This window comes from Mastomys coucha, unplaced genomic scaffold, assembly GCF_008632895.1.
Source record: "Mastomys coucha isolate ucsf_1 unplaced genomic scaffold, UCSF_Mcou_1 pScaffold20, whole genome shotgun sequence".
Lineage (NCBI taxonomy): Eukaryota > Metazoa > Chordata > Mammalia > Rodentia > Muridae > Mastomys > Mastomys coucha.
In genome coordinates this window covers 112,547,514-112,569,627 of record NW_022196903.1, presented here as the reverse complement: position 1 = coordinate 112,569,627, position 22,114 = coordinate 112,547,514, and the positions used below count along the sequence as shown (strand labels likewise).

The 22,114-nt window shown below is 44.3% G+C and overlaps 1 protein-coding gene across 5 annotated transcripts in view; it reads left to right on the top strand.

Annotated features, from left to right (window-relative positions):
- The window catches only part of Adipor2 (adiponectin receptor 2), a 70,472-nt gene that overhangs the window by 9,230 nt on the left and 39,128 nt on the right, over positions 1-22,114 (top strand). The window contains exon 2 of one of the 5 annotated variants that reach the window (XM_031383170.1): positions 16,510-16,621. The exons of 1 other annotated variant lie outside the window; for it this stretch is intronic. The gene's annotated coding sequence lies outside the window, so the exon portion shown is untranslated. Of the gene's footprint in view, positions 1-16,509; positions 16,622-17,854; positions 17,878-18,100; positions 18,318-22,114 lie in introns of those variants that run through there. 3 more of the 5 variants (XM_031383171.1, XM_031383172.1, XM_031383168.1) reach the window with 3 other exon arrangements.

Below are 22,114 nucleotides of genomic sequence, written 5' to 3'. Positions count from 1 at the left end.
TCTCTCTCTCTCTCTCTCTCTCTCTCTCTCCACCATGGCTTGCTCTCCAGGCCTTCCTCATGTTCTTTCTTTCTTTCTTTCTTTCTTTCTTTCTTTCTTTCTTTCTTTCTTTCTTTCTTTCTTTCTTTCTTTCTTTCCTTCTTTTTTTTTTGGTTTTCAAGACAGGGTTTCTCTGTGTAGTCCTGGCTGTCCTGGAACTCACTCTGTAGACCAGGCTGGCCTCGAACTCAGAAATCTGCCTGTCTCTGCCTCCCAAGTGCTGGGATTAAAGGCATGTGCTACCACTGCCCGGCCCTTCCTCATTTTCTAATGCTCTCTGGCCGTGAGCTAAGTACTTACAAGTTGTTTGCCATTATCACCATCCAGCCCCTCACCAGGGGCCCAAACCAATGGCTCTGCCAATCATGGATTAGAACCTCAAAGACCATAAACTCAAAGAGAAGTGTTCTGTTTGTTAGACTGCCAGAAGAGAGAGAGCGTGCGTTTGTCCACAATAGCCCCAGCCTAGGCCTTCCCCTTCACCCGTTTGAAAAGGTTTATCAAATATTAAGTTCTCACTTCCATTGCAGCTGGATTTTGTTTTTGTTTTTTAAGTTATGTTAACATATATTTTACAATCTATAACAAACACATAATACTAACATATAGTAATGAACCTTGTTTTCAGTATGGCGCCAGTGCCATGGTAACATTTCTGAAGCCAGTCTCACTGAGTCTGGAGAAGCTCGTTGTGACCCTTGCTCTGAGGCTGTGACTTCGGAGGGAAGTGCTCATTCTGTTTACCTCTTGTGTAACGCATTAGCCTTAAAGTTGGGACAGTACAGGTTTGCCTTAGATTCAAACATGCTCTTGGTTGGTGTTTTGTATATGGAGACTGAACCTCACTCTGGAACCCAGCCTAGCCTCCCCAACTTGTGGCAATCCTCCAGCTCCAACCTTCTGGAAATTGAAATTATCGGCATGAGCCACCGTGCCTGGTGCAGACAGACGCTGCTTTTTTCTAACTCTTAGAGCTGGCTATTTACAGTGCTGATATATCTACCTCACCCTGCTTTGCTCCACAACCAAAAGAGATGCACCTGAAATGAGCAAACGCCTGCGATCCGACCACTCAAGAGGTAAGGGAGGATGATCCCAAATTCATGGCCAGCTTGAGATCTACATTTAAAAACTGCTTTTGCTAAATAAAAAGTACTGACCTGGACCCCACAAGACAGCCACAACTAAACACAGGGTGAAACAGGACTCCTCTGCCTTCGTGTTTCTGTCTGTGTCCTTGGGATCAACAGCTCACCTCTGTATACAGGCACATTAATCCCTCAAGGGTTATCTGCCTCCCTGTCTCTTCAAGGGTAGGTGAGATAAGTATTGTCCTTGGATTCCAATAACAGTAGACTCCCATAGGACAGAGGGCAGGACTCCGCAAGTGGTTGAAATCACACACTGGAGCAGAAGTGACCATTTTGTTCAGATCATGGTGGTGGTGGCACAGCCTAGTCTACAAAGCAAGGACTAGTTAGTGAGATCCTGTCTTAAAAGAAAAAATTAAATTTAAAAATTCAGTTGGGGGTTGGTGAGATGGCTCAGCGGGTAAGAGCACCAAGTGCTCTTCTGAAGGTCGTGAGTTCAAATCCCAGCAACCACATGGTGGCTCACAACCACCCTTAATGAAATCTGACACCCTCTTCTGTGTACTCATTTATAATAATAAATAAATCTTTAAAAAAAAAAAAATCAGTTGGATCCAAGCAAGTGATGGCCATCTTTGGGCCATCCTGGAAAACTTGAACTGTGACAAGGGTCAAGGAGCTCAAACCCAAACAAAGGCCGCTTAATTATGGGCAACTCTTGCCCTCTTATGAGCTTCCTCTATTTATACCCAAAGCTCAAGTCGGTGCCTAAGTCCCTTCCTCAGTGTGGCCACATTGAATAAATCTCCTCTCTTGTTTTTTTTTTTTGAGAGGATTATTTTTATTTTCTGTGTATGAATGTTTTGCCTGCATGTATGGATGTGTCCACATGCACATCGGTGCCTACAGAGGCCTAGAGTTAGAGTTCTGAGCATCTCTCCAGCTCCCTCAGTTTGCTCTTTTTTTCTTCCTGGAGCTCACAGAGATCCTCCTGTCTTCACCTCCCGAGGGCTGGGATGGACCCTTCTTGCTTTCTGAGGCAGGGTCTCATGTAGCCCAGACTGTTCTCAAACTCCCTCTGCAGGCAAGGATGGCCTTGAGCTTTGGATCCCTTTTGTGTCTTCCTCCTGGTGCTGGGGTGGCAGGTGTGTGTGCCACCAAGCTCTTTGTGTCGTGCTGGGACCAAGTTTCTTTGTAGCTTTAGCACTGGGAAATGTGAACCCTTTGACTGTCCCGCTTTCTCAGGCCTGTTTTGGCCAGTCCCTATTCTTTTTCATTAGACTTTTAGGATTAGTTAATTTGCACCAACAAAGGCACACGTGCAGGTAGGTGCGCCTGCCTGTGCCTACGCCTGTGCCCGTGCCTACGCCTGTGCCCGTGCCTGTGCCTGCGCCCGTGCCTGTGCCTGCACCTGTGCCCGTGCCTACACTTGTGCCCCGTGCCTACACCTGTGCCCGTGCCTACACCTGTGCCGTGCGTGTTGGTGCCTGCGCCTGCCAGGCATCCTTCTCTATCACTTTCCATCTTAGCTCCTTGAGAAGGGCTCTCCCTGAGCCTGCAGCAAGCCTCACCCATCCTCCTGTTTCCCCTCCACAGCATTGGTATTACAGGTGTATGGGAAACCACCTAGGTCTTCTTCATGGTGCTGGGCATTTGAACTCATCAGGTCCTTATGCTTGTGCAGCAAGTGTTCCTACCTGCTAAGCCATGTTCTCAGCCCAAATCTTTACAGTCCTGAACTCACTAGGAAGCCAAGGATGATGTTGCCTTTCTGATCCTCCTGCTTCTACCTCTTGAATGCTAGCTACGATTACAGGTATGGGCTACTCTGCTTGCTTTAATGGAACTCCATTTAATGGGCTTTGGCTGTACTGGGTAAACACTCTGCTGACTGAAATGTATCACTAGTCTGTAAATCTTTAATTTACACTGAAATTCTCATTGAAATATCTATCCTCTACAAGGCCCGGTGCCTTGTCTGACATGGTTATGCTATAGCATTAGCACCAGCTCATGCCTGACCTAGAGCAAACACGCTCAACTTAAAGAACAGCACTAAAATGTGCTCAGGAGAGAAATAGAATATCACTATTCTCGGGATCCACATAACCCACTTTCTGATCAATCTGCCCCAATTCATTCATTATTTTTCTCCCTCCTTCCTTTCCCCCTCCCTCTCCCTTTTTCTCCAGGTAGGCTAGCCTGGACCTTATTATGAAGCTTAGGGTGGCCCCAGACTCCTGGTGATCCTCTTGCCTCAGTCTCTGGAATTACAAGTGCGGGCCACCAGGCAGGATTTCTGAGGGATGAACAATAGAGAATGAATAAGGAGAAATGAATAGTGTGTCCTGGGAATTAAATCAGAATTCAGTCCTGTGTTGCCTGTTGACGATAAATAAAAACCAGGGACTGAAACTTTAAACTGTACTTTATTCAGAGAGCTGGCAGTCTGGGGGGGTGGGGAATCTGCCTTCCCCAAACCACCTCCTAGTGATCGTATTTTACATGGCATCAGAACGAGGGCAATAAATCAGTCCAAAGGTCAGCCTCCTCTCTCTGGCCAGGCAGCTGGCCTTGCCCCTGAGATTCCACTATTCTTTCCTAATCATCTGTTTGGTTGAGAGGGTTCACATACACTAAAGCCACCCAGTTTTGCATTCTGTCTAGATGACACCTCGTTTGAAGGTTAACTTGGAACAAACAAACAAGCCATTAGCAGAGGGTACATGTTGGGTTACCACCAATGTGCATGTTTAGAATATTTTCTACAAAATGAAGCATGAATGTGCTTTTACAATACAGAACATAAAGTGCTCCAATTTCTCCTCCACCAAAAGTGGTAAATAGTTGGCTTGGCTGGAAGATAACACTTGGTACATGCCGAAATCAAAGTAAGTTTTTGGAATGATGTATTAGGCACAGGTCCTCTGCAAGAGCAACAAATGCTCTTGACCACTGAGCCATCTCTCCATCCCCACTAAGTTTTAACCTATGTTAAGTCCTGACCACTGAGCCATCTCTCCAGCCCCACTAAGTTTTAACCTATATTAAGTTCAAAACCTGTTTGGAAGCTCTCAAAGTCTAAGTTCCCTTAAGCGGAACTCCAAGGCCCTCTACAATCTGTCCCTAATATGACATTTCCAGCATCTACATAATACCTTACAAGCATCTGTAACCCCCAGTTACAGAGGACACAACAGGCACACATGATGCACAACCATTCATGCAAACAAAATACTCATACATACAAAGTAAGTAAATAGATTTTTTTTTTTAAAGTTCATATTGGCAGTAGTATATAGAACACATTTGAATGGGGGAGAGACTGATGGCAGTCAGACCGACCAGGAACTTACTGCAGTCATTCAGCACATGCCAGTGGTAAGGGATGACAGTCTCAGAGCTGTTGAAATGCCCAACGTATAATCACAGACAGAACTGGGGCTGAGAGATAATGCACAGACAAGCGTCTGACACACTGTCCAGAGTGGATCTGTTTCCCAGTTGAACGGCATCGCCAATGCCTAGAGATTTGCTGATGCCCGACTGAGTCACAGACTTCTTATAAAGTGTCTGCTAATTAGCGGGTAGAGTCAGCAGCTGCCTTTGATCTGAACCTGGACATGATGGCTAATCATGGTTGTCAACTTGACTGCATCTGGATTCAACTAAAACCCAAGCTGCTGGGTACTCATGTGAGGGATTTTTTTTTTTCCTGATCACATTATTGGAAGCAGGAAGACAAACCTTCTAGAAGGTAGTACCTTCTGGTGGTGCCCAGATAAAATGGTGTGGAAGAAGGGAACTTTGCCTGCTGCTCTCACACTCTTGCTGGCAAGTCCATCTGTCCTGCTGCTCCTGCCTTCCTTCGCTGACATTAAAGACTACTTCTTTGGGATTCTAGCACAGACTGAAGACCACAGCTTTCCAGGAACCCTCCAGTTCTCCAGAACCTGATTGGGATTGCTGAGACAGCCAGCCTCATAGACTGAACAACTACTGCATTGTTGGTCTTTCTAGTGTGAGACAGTCATTGCTGGACTATTGGAACAGTATCCTGTAAGCCAAATTCTGTATATAATGGGTATATGTAATATAAATGGATACATAAAAATGGATATATATATATATAAATGTATAAATGTATATGTATATATATCTCCATTTTATCAGTTCTGTTTCCTTAGGGACCCCTAATACATTGGACTTGAAGGCATATCAGGAAAGTTTAGAAAATAATAAGAAAGCAGGGCTGTAGAGATGGCAGGGCAGCTAGCAGCATGAGCTGCTCTTGCAGAGGGCCTGAGTTTGGTTCCTAACCCCAGCTTCAAGAGAACCTAGTGACTCTGGATTCTGAGAGGGGATACACTCGCGTGCATATACCCTACGCTGTCACCACACACACATCTAAAATTGTTTTTTTTATCTAAATAAATTAATAAACCAGGGAAACCAGTGCAAAGTAGACCGTTCCCTCTGAGAGGGTAAACAGGGTGTTCTTAACGTCAGTCAAGGTAAATGTAAATTTTTTTTTTTTTTTATTTTTTGCTTCTATTGTGAGCTGGATCTTCAAAAATTATTGATCTAGACATTTAATCCAAGTTTCTTTCTTTTTCAGTTAAAGAAGATGATTTTATTTTTATTAATTAATTTATTTATTTTGGTTTTTCGAATTAGGGTTTCTCTGTGTAGCCCTGGCTGTCCTGGAACTCACTCTGTAGACCAGGCTGGCCTCGAACTCAGAGCTCTGCCTGTCTCTGCCTCCCGAGTGCTGGGATTAATGGGGTGTGCCACCACTGCCCTGCTAGGCCTTTTTTCTCTTTAACGCGGTTTTCAGGGACTAAACATTGGTCTTTGTGTTTGTGTGGCTAGTGCTTTCACCCACTTGAGCCATTTCCCTGGCCCACTTTTTAAAACTTTTGACTGAATTCCTAGTAAGTTTTTTCTTTCGTTTATTCCACTAAACACTAAAATAATCTGGAAGACATTTTATTTGACTTGGTTGGATCTTATTTTATTTGAGACAGAATTTGGTTTTGGGGCTTTAGGTGGCCTTGAACTCCCAATCCTGGGGCTGGGGATGTAGTTCAGTTAGTAGAGTGCTTGCCTCAAATGCACCAGGCTTTGGGTTGGACACTCAGTGGTTGGTTCCTCCAATGACAGGCCTGCCACTATTGCTGGGCCTCACTCTGCCTGGCCAGTTGATATGGGAGTACATGGAGCCATAGCTGAGTTGCTGACAATTGTTTCTCGGTACCGCATCTTCTAGAACTGTGAAGACGGCCCACAGGGAAGCAGATACTAGACTAGCTCAAGCCTAATTTCTCTGTTCAGACAAGGCATGTGTTACTTTCAGCAACAGGGTTTTATCATCTAGTCCTGGTAGACAACCCATAGCTGCAGCAGTTGTCTGTATCATTTTAGGAGGCCTCAGGGACCTCCCTGACTACCCGTGGGTGTTTTGTTTTGTTTTGAGACAAGATCTGTTCTAGTTCTGTTGATTAATTTCAACTTGACTCAGTCCAGAAGTCTTCTGAAATGACAATCTCAATGAATTGCCTATATCATACTGACTGGCCTATGGGCATGGCTGCGCGGATGGTCCTGGGCAGTAAAAGAAAGTTGCCTAAACGGGGTGAGTGGGACACACCTTTAATTCTAGTCTTTGGGAAACAGAGTTAGGTGGATCTCTGAGTCTGAGGCCAGCCTGGTCTACAGAGTGAGTTCCAGGACACCTAGGGCGACACAGAGAAACCCTGCCTCAAGAACAAAAATGAGAAAGTACGGGTCTGCGGCAGCCAGCACGCAGCGTGCTTTCGTGGTTTTTGCTTTAAGTTCTTGTTTGAGTTCTTCCTTTGAATTTCCTGGACGTAGAAGCCAGATAAAACCTGGCTGCTCTTATTTCCTCCCCTAAGTTGCTTTTGGTCAGAGTGTTTTCTCACAGTGACAGAAAGAAAACAGAACTCAGCTTCTACTGTAGTCCAGCCATCCTTCTGTCCTGCCTTCTGGATTAATTGTGCTAACCAGCCTGGCGGAAACCAGTTTACTTTTGAATCAGGATCTCACTATACAGCTCTGGGCTGGCCTAGAATCTGCTGTGTAGACTAGCATGACCTCCACTTCACAGAGTTCTGCCTGCATCTGCCCGTGAGTGCACCACGGTGTCTGGTTCTTAAATTGACATTTTCAAACACTTTTATTTACATTTATTTTATGCTGAATTTACCCTTGTGCTCTGAATTTTAGTTTCTTCAGCTTCTTCTGCGATATCTTTTTCTTCTGAAGCCTTTGAACCTGGCTTTGGAATAGCAGGCTCTTTTTAGTGAGGATCATTTCAGTGTGTCAAGGGAGCTCAGGTATGGGTCAACCTGAACATGAGCTCTGTTGACTGTGCCAATGCCTCCTGAGGGGTTGGTTAGCTTGAATATTTGATGACTGGAGAATCTGTGTCTAAGCCCTCAAGCTCAGCACCACTCTCTGCATGTACTGTAAAAATTCAGCATTCCTTTTGAGCCACTGATCCTGTGCCAACAAGTTTCATCATTTGGCTTCCAACTCCGTCGGTATCCTGCCAAAATGGTATACACTGCTTCCTTACAGTGATATCTGTCAGATACATGGCTTTTCAGATAATGTGTACCCTGAAGGTCTGGGCAGCTTCATTGATATTCTTAAAGTGAGCATGACTATCTGAACTTCTTGCTTTGTATGACTTCACGGGGTTTGTGGAGAGAGTCACACAGGTCAACCTCAAACTGCTGACAGTCAGAGGGAATCAGTATTCTTTTTATTTGTTTTGTTTTCTGTTTTTCCTTTTTTTTTAAAAAAAGATTTATTTATTTTTATTTATATGATACATAAAATATTTATATTTTTACTTATTTATATTTATTTTATTTATACAAAGCTATACAACGAAAACATACACGCAGAAGACCTAGGTGAGACCCATACAGGCTCTCTGATTGTTGGTTAAGTCTCTGTGAGCCCTGTTTGGTTGATTCTGTGGGCTGTGTTCTCATGGTATCCTCTACCCCTGTGGCTCCTACAATCCCTCCTCCCTGTCTTTTGCAAGCTCTGCCTAATGTTTGGCTGTGGGTCTCTGTACCTGCTCCTATCAGTTGCTGGATGAAGCTTTTCCTGATGATGGTTATGCTAGGCTCCAGCCTATGTATAGCATTAGGAGTTATTTCATTGACTTCTTTCCCCCCACCCCCCGACCCCCAGGGTTCTGTTTGATTCTATCCTAGGACTCTGGGCTATCCAGACACTGGCTCTAGGCAGTGTCAGAGGTGGGCTCCCTCTCATGGCGTGGGTCTCAACTTGATCTAGTCATTGGTTGGACACTCCCACAAGTTTTGTGCCACCTTTACCCCAGCACATCTTGCACACAGGACAAATTCTAAGTCAAAGGTTTTGTGGCTGGACTGACGTCCCAATCCCTCCATTGGAAGCCTTGCCTGATTACAAAAGAGTCTGGTTCAGGCTCCGGATACCCCATTTCTAGGAATCTTTGCTATATTCCTCATAGACTCTTGGAAATTTCCATTGCACTAGGTTTCAACTTCACCCTTGAAATGCTGCCCAATTCCTAGTACTCTCTCCCTCCGTCCCCCCAACCCTGCCTCCTGCAACCTGACCTCTCCCATCCCCACTTATCCGCAGTTCACCCTCAATATCTTTTCTGTTTCCCCTTCCTGGATTCATGACTCCCCCCTTAATCTTCTCTGTTACTTAGCTTCTCTGGGTCTGTTTGTAGCATGATTATCCTTCACTTTATAACTAATAAAAAGTACATACCATGTGCATCTTTCTGGGTCTTGGTTACCTTACTCAGGATGATTTTTTTTCTAGTTCTATCAATCTGCCTGCAAATATCATGATATGATTATTATTTTAAACAACTGAGTAATGCTCCATGTGTAAATGCACTATGTTTTCTTTATCAGTTCTTCAGTTGAGGGATAGCTAGATTGTTTCTAGTTTCTAGAGATCATGACTAAAGCTGTTATGTACATAGTTGAACAAATGTCCTTGTGGGAAGATGTATCGTCCTCTGGGTATATGCTCAGGAATGCTATAGCTGGGTTTTGAAGTTGATCAGGGAATCAACATTCTTAATAAGTACTCCAGATATTGATTTTGTATATAAATGATTGAGAACCTGAGCTGGTTGTGGGGCTGTATGCTTGTGATCCCAGTACTCAGAAGCCAGAAGTATGGGGATCATTATAAACTTGAGACCACCTGACCTACATAGTGAATTCCAGGCAAACTAGGGCTTTATAGGGAGAGCCTATCTCAAAACTGACTAACTAATTAATAAACAATCCCAATCTCCTATCTATTTTCTTTATTTGAGTGGGAAGAAGAAAGAAGAAAGAAGATGCCAGGGATGGAGAGATGGCTCAGTGGTTAAGAGCATATACTGCTCTTCTAGAGGACCTGAGTCCAGTTCTCAGCATCCACACATCAGGCAGTTCACACTCATCTGTAACTCCAGCTCCAGGGAGGTCTGATCCCTCTGGTTTCCAAGGGCACCACTGTCTCCGAAGCAGAACAGCTCTTGAAAGCTTTCTGACTTGGCTGCCAATGGCACCTGCGCTACAGCACCGTAGCCCCCTCTTTTCTTCTCTTAGTTTGACCATATAAAGGTAAAAACTTCTTGCTCAGACATATTTCAAGTACTGAGACTGTAATAAAAGAAGAACATCTTTGTTTTCTAGTCTAGTGGCCCTCGCCAGATTCCCAGGAGAGTCCATGGATTTGGTCAAGATCATAGTGTGTCCAATTTGAGCTGCGATTGTAGGCATGGTACCACCTGTGGCTCTTCTTTTGCTAGCTATGTGATTTTGGGGAAATGACTTGATTGTGCTTCAGTTTCCTTATTTGTAAAATGGGGAATTAAAGAAAACCCCGCAATTTAAGAGGCACAGTGGCATACACCTGTAATTCTAACAACACTTGAGAAGCTGAGGCAGGTGGATTATTACAAGTTTGAGGTGAGTCTGGGTTCTAATGTGAGTGCTGGCCCAGTCAAGACAACAGGATGGTATCTAAAACAAACAAACAAACAATGAAAGCAACAATAATCTGTTATCTACCTCTTGGGGCAGGTAGAGGAACTTCACCCCCTCTTGGGGGTGAAGTTAGTCCTCTACCTACTGTGTGTAGCAGCCTGCAGGAGCCAGCCAGAACCACAATTATCACCAGAATAACAGCTTGAAGGTCACTCTCTGTGTGCCAGGGCTGCTCAGTCATCAGGCAGGCAAGTGTGCAGACAGGAAAGGTTGTGGGGAACGGGAGGGTGGGAGGAAGTGTGGCAACCCTGTGAAGGCAGAGGTTATGGGCAATGTGCCTGCCAGCTGGGGAAAGCTCTGACTCATGAGATGCCCTGGTGTCACTGTGTGCCTATCGGGGAAGGGTGGGGTCCCTGTGGGACTTAGCATTTGTCTCCGCACAAATGTGTGTATCCGACAGGACTGGGTTTGTGGGACTGTTAAAAAAAAAATAGATATATTAAACCAAAAAAAAAAAAAAAAAAAGTTTGCTTTGGGGCTTGAACACAGGGCTAAATGTGTCTAGGCAAGTGCTCTCCCATGGTGTTCCATCCCTAGCCCCAAATCTTGATACCAAGCTCCCTGAAGTTAAAAATTTTAAGCCATTGCAGAGACTAACCAGGAAAAGGACCAAATCCTGAGCCAGGTTTGCAAGTGCTGGCTGGCCAAAGCAGCTGCAAGAAGGCTGGGCAGCCGCTGGAGGTACACAACCTTTCTTCTGCTCTTAGACTCCATCCCCCTCCCCCTTCTTCTTTTTGTTCCCCATTTATTTGAGGTCTGTTTGTGGTACTTGGGCACAGCTACACGAGGCTAGTAACACGAAAGCCATAGGAATTACTGTTTTGCAGTGCTGGTGGCCGGAACCTATGGCCTTGGGGAGATTCCCACTAAGCCACTCCCACACCCTTGACTTATGGCCTTAGTAAACAGAGTTCAAGAAGAAGAGACTACTTCTGATCGGCTTGCTTTTTTTCTGTAGGAACTATATCTTCTGCTTTTGCTTCTTAATCTAAGCCAACAGAAAAAGCAAAAGTTATCAGAGAACCAGCTATGAGGACGGCATTGGCCCCAGAGCCCTGCACAGGGAGTCTTTGAACTCTGTTCCAGATCAGTTCTGCTTTCTGTCAGTAAAGGCCTGCCAGTTCTTGGTTTCTGCTTCTGCGAATCCACCCTTTACCAGATTGCACAGGTGCAGGAGCAAGAACTTGGTAGTTTGATAAGAGAATTCTCATCCAATTATCCTATAGATCTGGGTTTTAGCCTGGTTGAGAGACGAATACCTGTATTCCAGCACTTGGGAAGCTGAAGCAGCAGAATTGTCATTTATGAGTTTGAGGTCAATCTAAAGTACATGGCAAGATCCTGATGCTTGTCCCAGTGTACAAACAAACAAAAACAAAAAAATCCAAATCTGGCCGGGCGGTGGTGGTGCATGCCTTTAATCCCAGCACTTGGGAGGCAGAGGCAGGTGGATTTCTGAGTTTGAGGCCAGCCTGGTCTACAGAGTGAGTTCCAGGACAGCCAAGTCTACACAGAGAAACCCTGTCTTGAAAAAAACAATAAATAAATAAATAAAGTAAATAAATAAATAAAATCCAAATCTGGGGCTGGAGAGATGACTCAGTGGTTAAGTGCACTGACTGTTCTTTCAGAGATTCTGAGTTCAATTCCCAGCAACCACATGGTGGCTCACAACCACCTGTAATGGGATCTGATGCCCTTTTCTAGTGTGTCTGAAGACAGCTACAGTGTACTCATATACATAAATAAATCAATCTTAAAAAAAAATCCAAATCTGAAACCCCAAATAAACAAGTAAGTCCCTGTCTTACAGAGGGGTGTGCTTCATTGGATGCCAGGCATATACCTCAATGAAGCCTTTTTATGACTGTATTGTTTCATTTTGTTTTTTAGATTCTTTTAAAAACTACATTTATCTTAGTGTGTCTGCATGTATATGTGAGAGTGTGCCTGTGTGGAGGTCAGAGGCCAACTTGCCAGTCTGTTTTTTCCTTCCATCCCATCCTTTGAGTCCTGGGGATTGGATTCAGCTTGTCAGGACTAGTGGCAAATGCTTTTACCCACTAACCCATCTCTCCAGTTCCATTTTTGAGATTTTTAAAAAGAAAAAAACAAAACAAAACAAAAAACCCCAAAACCCAAAACAAAACAAAACAAAACAAAAAAAACAGGGTCTCTCTTTGTAGTATTGGCTGTCTTGGAACTCTCTCTGTAGGCTGGCCTCGAACTCACAGAGATCCACCTGCCTCTGCCTCCCAAGTGCTGGGATTAAAGGAGTGTGCTGCCATCAAGCCTGGCTATTTTGGGGACTTTTGAGACAGGTCTCAATGTGTATCCCAGGTAAGTCTTAAACTTGATATGTAGACAGGCTGGCTTTGAATTCCAGAATTTCTACCTAAACCCTTTCAGTCTGAAATTACAGGTGTATCTAATGAATAGAGCTTTTCCTTTCTTCTTGGTGATAGCAATAGAGGTAGTTTATTAAGAAAAGTGTCTATAAGGTACTTCAAAGGGTGAAAGTGGGCTAAGGAACCAGGAGCATAGATGCTCAAAAGTCGATTTTAGCCGTGGGTGGTGCTGCTTCTTCAGTCCCAGCGCTGGGAGGCAGAGGCAAGCAGATCCCTGGGAGTTCGAGGCCAGCCTGGTCTGCATAGTGAGTTCCAGGACAGCCAGGGAGAGACCCTTGCTTCAAAACAAAAAGTTGATTTTATAAACCGCAAAGGGTTAATGAAGTTTCTAGTACACACCCCTGTATGGATCAGCAAGCGTTACTAAATGTCATTCACTTGGTCTCTTTCATAGGAAAAAAACCTGGAAATTACAGATACATGTTTCTTTTCTGGTTCGTTTTCACACCCATTTTCCACCCCTCATAAAGTTGTCTGGGTCCTTTTTGTCTAATACGTGTGTTTGGGCATGAAGCTCAGTGGTAGAATACACACGGGGCCCCGCAGTTGCCCAAGAACAACAATAAAAGCTGTGTGCACTCATAGACACGCTTGCTGTGTGAGGAGGTTGCAGAGGCCACGCTTGAGCAATGAGTCAGTCAGCGGCATTGCCAGCAATAATGTTCTGGTTTACGAGCCTTCCCCAGGGCTACACTAACTACCTGTGTTTGAGGAGCTGCTAATGCTATTTATATAATTATGAGTGTGTTTATACTGATCATACTTCTCGGTTTTCAACATTGGGGCAACTTGGCACAAATGGGAATTTAGTATGTTATGACATTTCTACAAGTGTTTAAAGATGCATGGCTTGTAAGCTTTCAAATCCAAGATCAACGTGTTTTTAAGAAGTGCAGATATTTGACTGATAGCAGTGTGACCACAAACATCATGGAGTACGTTTCTTGTGTGTGTTGTGGGTCTGGACTTGTGTGTATGAATGTATGTATAGGGTGGGGTCTGGTATGTGTACCTCAGAGACTAACACTGAGTGTCTTCAACGGCTTTCTTATTTTTGAGGCAAGGTCTCTCTCTGAATTTGAAACTCACTGGTTTTGCCAGCAAATCCCAGGGACTAATTTTGGTTTCCAACAGCAGGATAAATTTTCCTATTAAATATAGCAAATGTGGGGCTCAGTGGTCACGAGCACTTAGTGTTGTTCTTCCAGAGGACCTACGTTTAATTCTCTGCACTCAATGACAGGTCCTCTTGTGCTGAGATTGATTACAGATGTGCTTTGCTGGTTTTTTTTTTTTTTTTTTTTTTTTACATATATCTGTTTGAGGTCAGAACTTAAGTTCTCATGTTTGCACACCAAGCATTTAATGACCGAGCCATCTCTACAGTCCCAAGACATAATAAAATTCATCTAGAATACAGATTTCATAACAGATGTTTTCAAAAACAGTTAACACCAGGGCAGTCCTAATTAATTGTTAATTGGCAGGCTTGACAGTTTTATCTATGTATGAGACATAGTCACAGGGATTGATGTGGTTTTTCTACCTATTAAAATTATTCATTATTTTGTGCACACCCATTTGCCACAGTGCTTGTATGGATAGTGAAGGACAACTTTTGGAAGTCAGTACTTTCCTTCTACCATGTAGGTTCCAGGATTGAACCTGGGTGGATCCTTTCTTGTGGTTCCTAGGATTTTTTTTCAATTATTGCTAGCTGTGTGTGTGTGTGTGTGTGTGTGTGTGTGTGTGTGTGTGCGTACACATGCGTGTGTATAATGGCCCACATTTTATATTGTCTAGATTTCACACCCCCTTCTTCTTTGGACCTCTCTTAGCTTCCCTGCATCTCAGGACTTCTTAAAGCTTTTGAACTCTGCTGTGACCTCTTAGTCCTTTACAGCTTTAATCATGGCTATCACAGGAAGTGGGAACCCTTCCCATGCTGCTATAGAAACCTCCATACCTTGTGGATTCATGACTATTCAATGAATTCTGACATGTGGAAAGACAGAAATGTGTTTGTCTATGTTTCTGACACAGCACACTCAGGACATCATCATCATCATTATTATTATTATTCTTGAGGCATGGTCTTCCTATACAACTCGGGCTGGCCGTAGCCTCCCTAGTCCTGAGATATAGGTATGTATTCCCATGCCCTCTTGTAATTTTAAGCCACAGATACAGGTTTCTCCAGACTATACTAATTTTGGTTTCCAAGTAGATATATTTTTCCAAATGTGGGGCAACTGTGGGGTTGCAGAGATGATTCAGTGGTCAAGAGGATCTGGGTTCAATTTTCAGCACCCTCATGAGGGATTCAGTCTCCTCCAGGCATGGTATACACATGGTACACAGACATACATTCAGACACAACACCCACACATAAAAAATAAAAAGATTTGAAAAAAAAAAAACAAACAATTGTTCTGAGCAGAAAACAACCTTTCTTCATAGGAGAAACACTGAAGCCAATTTCAAACCGTTTACTTTAACAACAGTATATAGAATTTCATTTTATTTTGAATTAGGAGTTGCCTTACCATTTGCTTATGGCTTTAGAATTTTAGATACATCTTCCATTTTCATTGGCTATTGACTTTTACAAGTGGTTGAGTTCACTCTAGGAGCAAGTGCATTGTCATTATATCAGCAACGTGTCAACATGTCATTGAAGTCTCAGTTGGATTATGATTATTACTCAATATAATGTCCTTCTGCCAACAAATTACAGAGATGACTATATCAAACTGGCTGTACCAGAGGACAGAGTTGGGTCATGGTGACTAGTATGGGGTAGGGTAGAAGGAAATGTCTTTTGTTGCTGTAGGAGATGCAGGACTTCTCCTCTGTGGAAAAATTGAACACCTTAAGAATGGAGACACTTGGCATGTGTACTGGTTCAGCACGTAAAGGTACTCGCCACCAAGCCTGATGACCTGACTTCAACTCCTAGACACACATAATGGAAAGAGAGAACAGATTCCACAAAGCTATTCTCTACCATGGCATCCAAACCCCATGGGGGCGGGGAGGAGGAGGAGGGGAAGGAGGGGGAGGAGGAGGGGAAAGAGGAGAAGGAGGAGGAATAGGAGGGGAAAGAGGAGGAGGAGGAGGAGGGGAAGGAGGAGGAGGAGAAGAAGAAGAAGAAGGAGAAGAAGAAGAAGAAGAAGAAGAAGAAGAAGAAGAAGAAGAAGAAGAAGAAGAAGAAGAAGAAGAAGAAGGAGGAGGAGAAGAAGAAGAAGAAGAAGAAGAAGAAGAAAAGAGATGGGATGTAGCAAAGTATCAGGAGGCTTGCCTAAGCATCCACAGGGCCCTAAATTCAGTCTCTAGTGCTGCAAAACCAAACAAATACACACAAGAGGAGAGATTTTGATTCTGAAGATCCATAGCTGATATGGGGAGATACTGAATATTGCTGAATTCTCTGTGATGTGTGAATAGCTAATCAAGAGACAACCCACGAAAATCAATAAGGGCATAGCCAGGGAAAGAGATCTGAAAAAAAAAATCTGCTTTGAAACATTTGATGGTGCCATTTAGGTAAGGATAAGGGTGAAGCCAGTTTGGCAGTGGGACTCAGGAATGTCCCTTGAGGGTAGGGAGAGTGACAAACATCCTTATTAGCTGAGAAGGTGTGAGCATTTTGAGGAAATAAGGTGGTTTGTTCCATCATTATAGAAGCATCAGATATTGCATGTAGTGATTGACAATGAGATCACTTCAAGAGGCCAAGCTGAGAGGTAGGAGGGGAAGTGATGTGCTCTCTAAAAACTTGACCCTGGAGCCCGGATCTTTGATCAAAGAAGAGTCATTAAAAGGAAGTTCTGCAGCAAAGATTTGATAGGGGGTTTTGCTTTCCTTTGTTGAAGCAGGGTCTCATTTTAGCCCTGGCTGACCTGGAACTCATCTTGTGGCCCACATTGGTCATGAACTCACTGCAGTCGCCCTACACCAGCTTCCTGAGTGCCAGAAATTAAGGTGGGAGCCTCCACACCTGGTAAGATGCGCGATCTTGGAAGACTTTTTACTGGGGGGCGGGGGGAGGAGGGTTGGCCTATCTTAAGTCTATCTTCCTTAGGAGATACCTTATATTCAGCCTGAAAAAAAAATCTTTTCATTTTTGCCCTATTTATTATAGACCTCTCCCCATTCCCACGTTGGTGATGGGATCGAGGTCTTTGGAGTGATAGAAAGTGGATATAGCTTAACCACTGAGCTATAGCTCCAGCTTTAGGCCAAATTTATAATTCCCAAATGCCTGTGCTTGTTTTCTAATGTGAAAGGTACAATTGTCTTCCTTAGCCTTAGCCTTAGTATACAAGCATTTGTCTCTCTCTCTCTCCCTCTCTTTCTCTCTGGTTTTTTTAGAGACAGGGTTTCTCTGTGTAGCCCTGGCTGTCCTGGTACTCACTCCGTAGACCAGGATGGCCTCAAACTTAGAAATCCGCCTGCCTCTGCCTCCCAAGTGCTGGGATTAAAGGTGTGCTCCACCACTGCCCTGCCATTTGTCTCTCGTTTTCTTTCTTTCTTTTCTTTTTTCTGAGACATGGTTTTACATTCTGTATAGCCGGGTCTAGTCTGGAACTCGCTCTTTATATCAAGCTGACCTGGTACATGCAGTATCCCTCTTGTTTTTACCTCTCTAGTGCTTTTCCTCGTTGAAGAGTTTTCCACGTCTGCTTCCCTCCAATCCCTCAACATCTCATTTTAGTTTCTTGGCTATGAGACCTATTGTGGCAAGGACAATAAGCTTCTTCTAAGGTCTAAACTAAAGCTTCTGAGTGTACTTTGATGTGTATTAAGTTTTGAACTAAAGAGTTCGAAAGATACATTCCTCTTACAACTGACCACGAGGAAACCATTTTTTTTTTTTCTCTGCACACCAGCTCCTATAGTTCCTTGTTCTGGTTCCTGTTAAGGCAGGCTTCAATAGGAAAGCTCACTTCTGGGTAAACAGACACAATGCTTAAGTCCTTTGCAATCGATCGCTACATTAAGACCACTGACACTAATTTTGAATATCTTCTAGAAGTCGTAGGGCATAAATCATCATACGTCAATACAGTAATTAAAAACAAGCCCTACTGTTTGAGGAAGAGTTGACTAAATGCTTTCGGAATTCCGAAACCTTCACAAGACGACGCCTAGCATTATGTTGGCCGCTGACACAAACACACGCTCCATCCGGAGTCATTAAACCGTGGCGGCCCACTCCCTTCTCAGATCTCTTCAGAAATCGTCAAGGAAGCTTGGGTGAGCGCAGCTGAGGCACTCTGCCCGCACTGTTTACATTGTGGACCCTGCCGGACTACAACTCCCAAGATGCACCACGCTCCTAAAGCCTCCGGAGGGGAGGCTTCCGGTTTAAGCCAGCGCGGCTGCGCACGGGGTGTGGTCTGACTGGTTCGACCCGCCTCGTGCGATGCGCGTCACGGCTACGCGCGGGCGCGGAGGCGGGGAGACGCGGCGGCGGCGGTCGCGGCGGCGCGAGCACAGTCCCGACGCGGTACCGCGGTGGCGGCGGCGGCGGCTCCAGCGAGCGGCCCCCTCCCTCCGCGCCCCCGTCTCCCCTCCCCGAGGCGCTGTTTCCTGAGGCGCCCGAGCCTCGCGGTGAGGCGGCGGCTGACTCGGGTGAGGGGCTGTGGCTCGAGCGCGGCTTCCCGGGCTCAGCAGATTGCCCGGGTCGAAAGGAGGTGAGGGCTAAGGGACAGGTGTCCCTGGCGCGGGCCGGGAGCGCGCGCCTGGACGGCTCCGAGCTTGGCCGGAACTCTGACCTGCGGCCGCGCGCCTGGTGCGGGGCCCGGGCAGCGGCCGGGGGGAGGGGGGCTGGGGCCGCGCTCCGTGCAGTCGCGATCGCGGGCGCCCGCTGCCCGGTCCCCGCCGCGGGGCGGAGAGTCCGAAGCCCCTCGCTCCGACTCTATTCGATTTCGAGCTGGTACCACCGTGATGGCCCGAGGCTGGAATCCTCCCGCCCCGACTCTTAGTTGGTGTCTTCTGCCACTTCTAGTGATTTCCCTGGCAGGCTCGCTTCGGATGGGCTGTGCTCAGCGCGACTTTTCCAACCACTGGGATGGGAAGGTTGCCCCCACCTTTCCTTAGGTGGCGCTTCAGGCAATCACTGCGGGATAGTTCTGGGACTCGGTTCTGAGCCCCTTTGGGTTTTTATCTGCCAAGTGGTTAGCTTGTTAGGGAATTGCTGGTAACGGTTATAAAATAAGTTTTGAGGGGTCCTAGGGAGCGTTGGACCAGACAGCTGATGCGTCTCTTCTTTTGCCTTTTGTTTTTTTTTTTTTTGACCTTGATTTTAAACATTTGCTTCTGGAGTTTGATAACTTCACGAGAGCGTTGAACAATGAATTTTTGATAGGTTACATGTTCACCTGGGCTTTGGTAGGTGGTTTTAGTATTTTAGTGGGATGATCTTTTAGTTGCATTTATTTTTTACTCTGGTTGTCTCATTTAAAAAAAAATACTTAAAAAAAATTAAACTTATCCGGTTTATTATGGTGTGTGTGTGTGTGTGTCTGTGTGTGTGTGTGGTGGGGAGGGAGAGAGACAGACAGACAGACAGACAGACAGGCAGACTGAGACTAATGTGTTCATGGTACAGGAGTGGAGGTTAGAGAACAACTTTGCTAAGAGTTGATCATCATCTACATTTATGTGTTTCCGGGAATCGAACTCGGGGCCAGGACTTAAAAATTTGCTTGGCAAGTGTACTCTCTTAGCCACCTCACTTGACTGCCTTTAATTCTTGTGTTACTGTGTTCACTGTATTTTCCTAAAGCAGAATACCTACCCCTATTCCCCAAGGAACAGGTTAAAAATACTGCAGTCTTTTATGATATTTAAAATTATTTGTTCATAAAATACTTCCTAACTAAATGTATTTGTTTTGTTTGTTTGTTTGTGGGTGTGGGTGTGCAGGGTCTCATTCTGTAGCCCAAACATGTATTTGCATCAAACTTAACAACAATCCTCCTGTGTTTCAGCATGAATCATCTACTATGTTGTGGAGACAGGCTGTATCTATGTAGTTTAGGCAAACTTTAATATTTAAATCTTACCTGAGTCCAGAATCCTGGTGTTATGGACAAATGCTCTATTCAAACCTCGCCCCCCCAACATGGTCTCACTATGTAGCCCTGACTGTCTTGGAACTTAATATGTAGACTAGGCTAGCCTTGAACTCAGAAATCCACCAGCCTCTGTCTCCCAAGTGCTGGGATTAAGGGTGTGCACCACCAATACAGCTCAAAAAATAAAGCTTAAGGCCTTAATTTTTTAAAGGGGGAATTATGTTTGTCAGTCCTAAAGTTTCAAGTGTCTTCTTACCACAGGCCGAGCTAAGATCTTGTCACACATCCTGCTCATGTGTACATTGCTTATAGAATAGGATTCTTCATTCTTTGAAACTTGTCACATTGCTGATGGTGAATGAACTGTATGTAAGCTAAGATTATTTTGGCAGCAGGGACTTCCACCTGTAGGCTCCAGTAGATTGGTGGTAAATTATGAAATTTTTTGAGAAATTCAAATTAAGTATAAAAGACACCTTCGCAACCTGTCTGTAACTGGCTACCCACCAGGTTATGTTTCAGGCTTTGGGCTCCTAGCAGATTTTATCTTCTCTGGATGAGAGTAAGATTTCCGGAGCGCAAAGAGGGTGTTTTTCCATCCTTGTGTTCATTGTCCAAACTTCAAAACAAATGAAGAATTTTCCCTATGAGTAGTATCATTATGTAGTATAAGTCATGTTTTGTTTAGAAAAAAAGACAGAAACTTTTGTTTCCTTTATTCAGAGGTTGACAAATTTCAGTCTACAGGTCAAGTCCTGTCTGCTACCTGTTGTAAATGAAGTTTAACTGGGATATAGCCACATGCAGTTGTTTAGGTTAGTATCCGTGATTGCTGTTGGGGTACAAAGTTAAGTTGTTTCATAGTTGTCTTAGAGACTCATGGACTATAAAACCTAAACGTTTTTATTATCTAGCCCACAATAGAGAAAGAAAAAAGTCAGTGTGTGGTGAGTGTCTGATGCTGGCTGTGGTTGTATATTACTGTAATCCCAGTACTTGGGAGGCTAAGGCAGGCCTGTGAGTTTAAGGCCAGCATGGGTTATAATCCTGAGACCCTGTCTCAGAAGTGTTGTGAGTGGGAAGTAAATTCAGTGTACGAAATTAAAATGAGTCAGGAAATATAAAAGAAAGTAAAAATTATTTGGAATTATATCACTTAAGACGTTATTTTGGTGATTATTATTGTAGACTCTTGGTGATAATTTTTATGTAAGTGGCTCATATTAAATGATGTGTATGCTACTTTAAAGATTGTGTGTGTGTGTGTGTGTGTCTGTGTGTCTGTCTGCCTGTGTCTGTATCTTTGAGTGTTTGTGCATGTGTGAGTGCAGGTGTCCATGGAATCCAGTAGAGGGCATTAGATCCCATAGAGCTTAAGTTAGATATGGTCTCCAGAGCTGAACTTGGGTCTTTGAGCCATCTTTCTAGCCCTATTCTGCTGGCTTTCAACTCTTCTGGGTCCCAGGGATTGAACTCGCGTGGTCAGAGCCTTTACTCTATGAGCCATCTCACTAGCCTAGGTTTTTTTACTTTTCTTTTCCCTTTTTCTTTTTAAATGAAGGCTATAGATCATTGCTAGAAGTAACTTGTTGAGCTGAATTACTTAGTATAAGCATTTGGACCCGAGTTTGGATTCCCAAGGAAAGCCTGGCTACAAGTGGGCCTGTAACTTTAATATAGTAGAGTAATATTGCTGGGGCTGCTGGCAGCTATCCTGGCTCCAGGTTTAAGAGAGACTGTGTCTCAGAGGAATAAGGTGAAGAGTCATAGATCAGAATACCCTGCATACTCCATGGTGTGCATGTGCGTGCATTCTTCCCTCCCCCTTACAAATGGGGCATGTGGGCACACACAGGGTTATTCTTTGTTTCTAATTCAGTCTATTTCCCTTTGGGCTTTCTTGGATTTTTTTTTTTTTTTTTTTTTTTTGCCTTGTAGTTTTTCTGAAAGTTATTATAGCTTTGGCTCTCTTTGTCTTTGGGAATGTTTGGCTTCGTGGAGATTTTGTGCTGCACCTTCCTGAAACAGTAGTCCTTGGAAACCCACTTGAAACCCCCTCGCCCTTGATGCTATCACTTCAGTGGCTTCCCTGTCAACAGGATTCTCAGCCTTTAGCTTGGAATTCAGTCTTAGCACTTAGCTATCCATATTTTTGCATGTTTTGATTTTATGTATTCTTCTGTGGTCTTGCCTGAAATGTCTAAGGCAAACATTTGAAGATTTAGAAGTGTATCAAAATAATTTACATTATCACTCTGGGGTGTGTATGGTGGGGGGAGGGAGGAAGACATGGAGGTATATGTGCATTGCAGTCACTGTCACATTGTTAAACCTTGTTTTATGCTAGGCTAAGTCTTGAGCAAGTTTTTCAGACTTGGCTGGAAAGGCATTGGGCTGTTACCTTTAAAAAG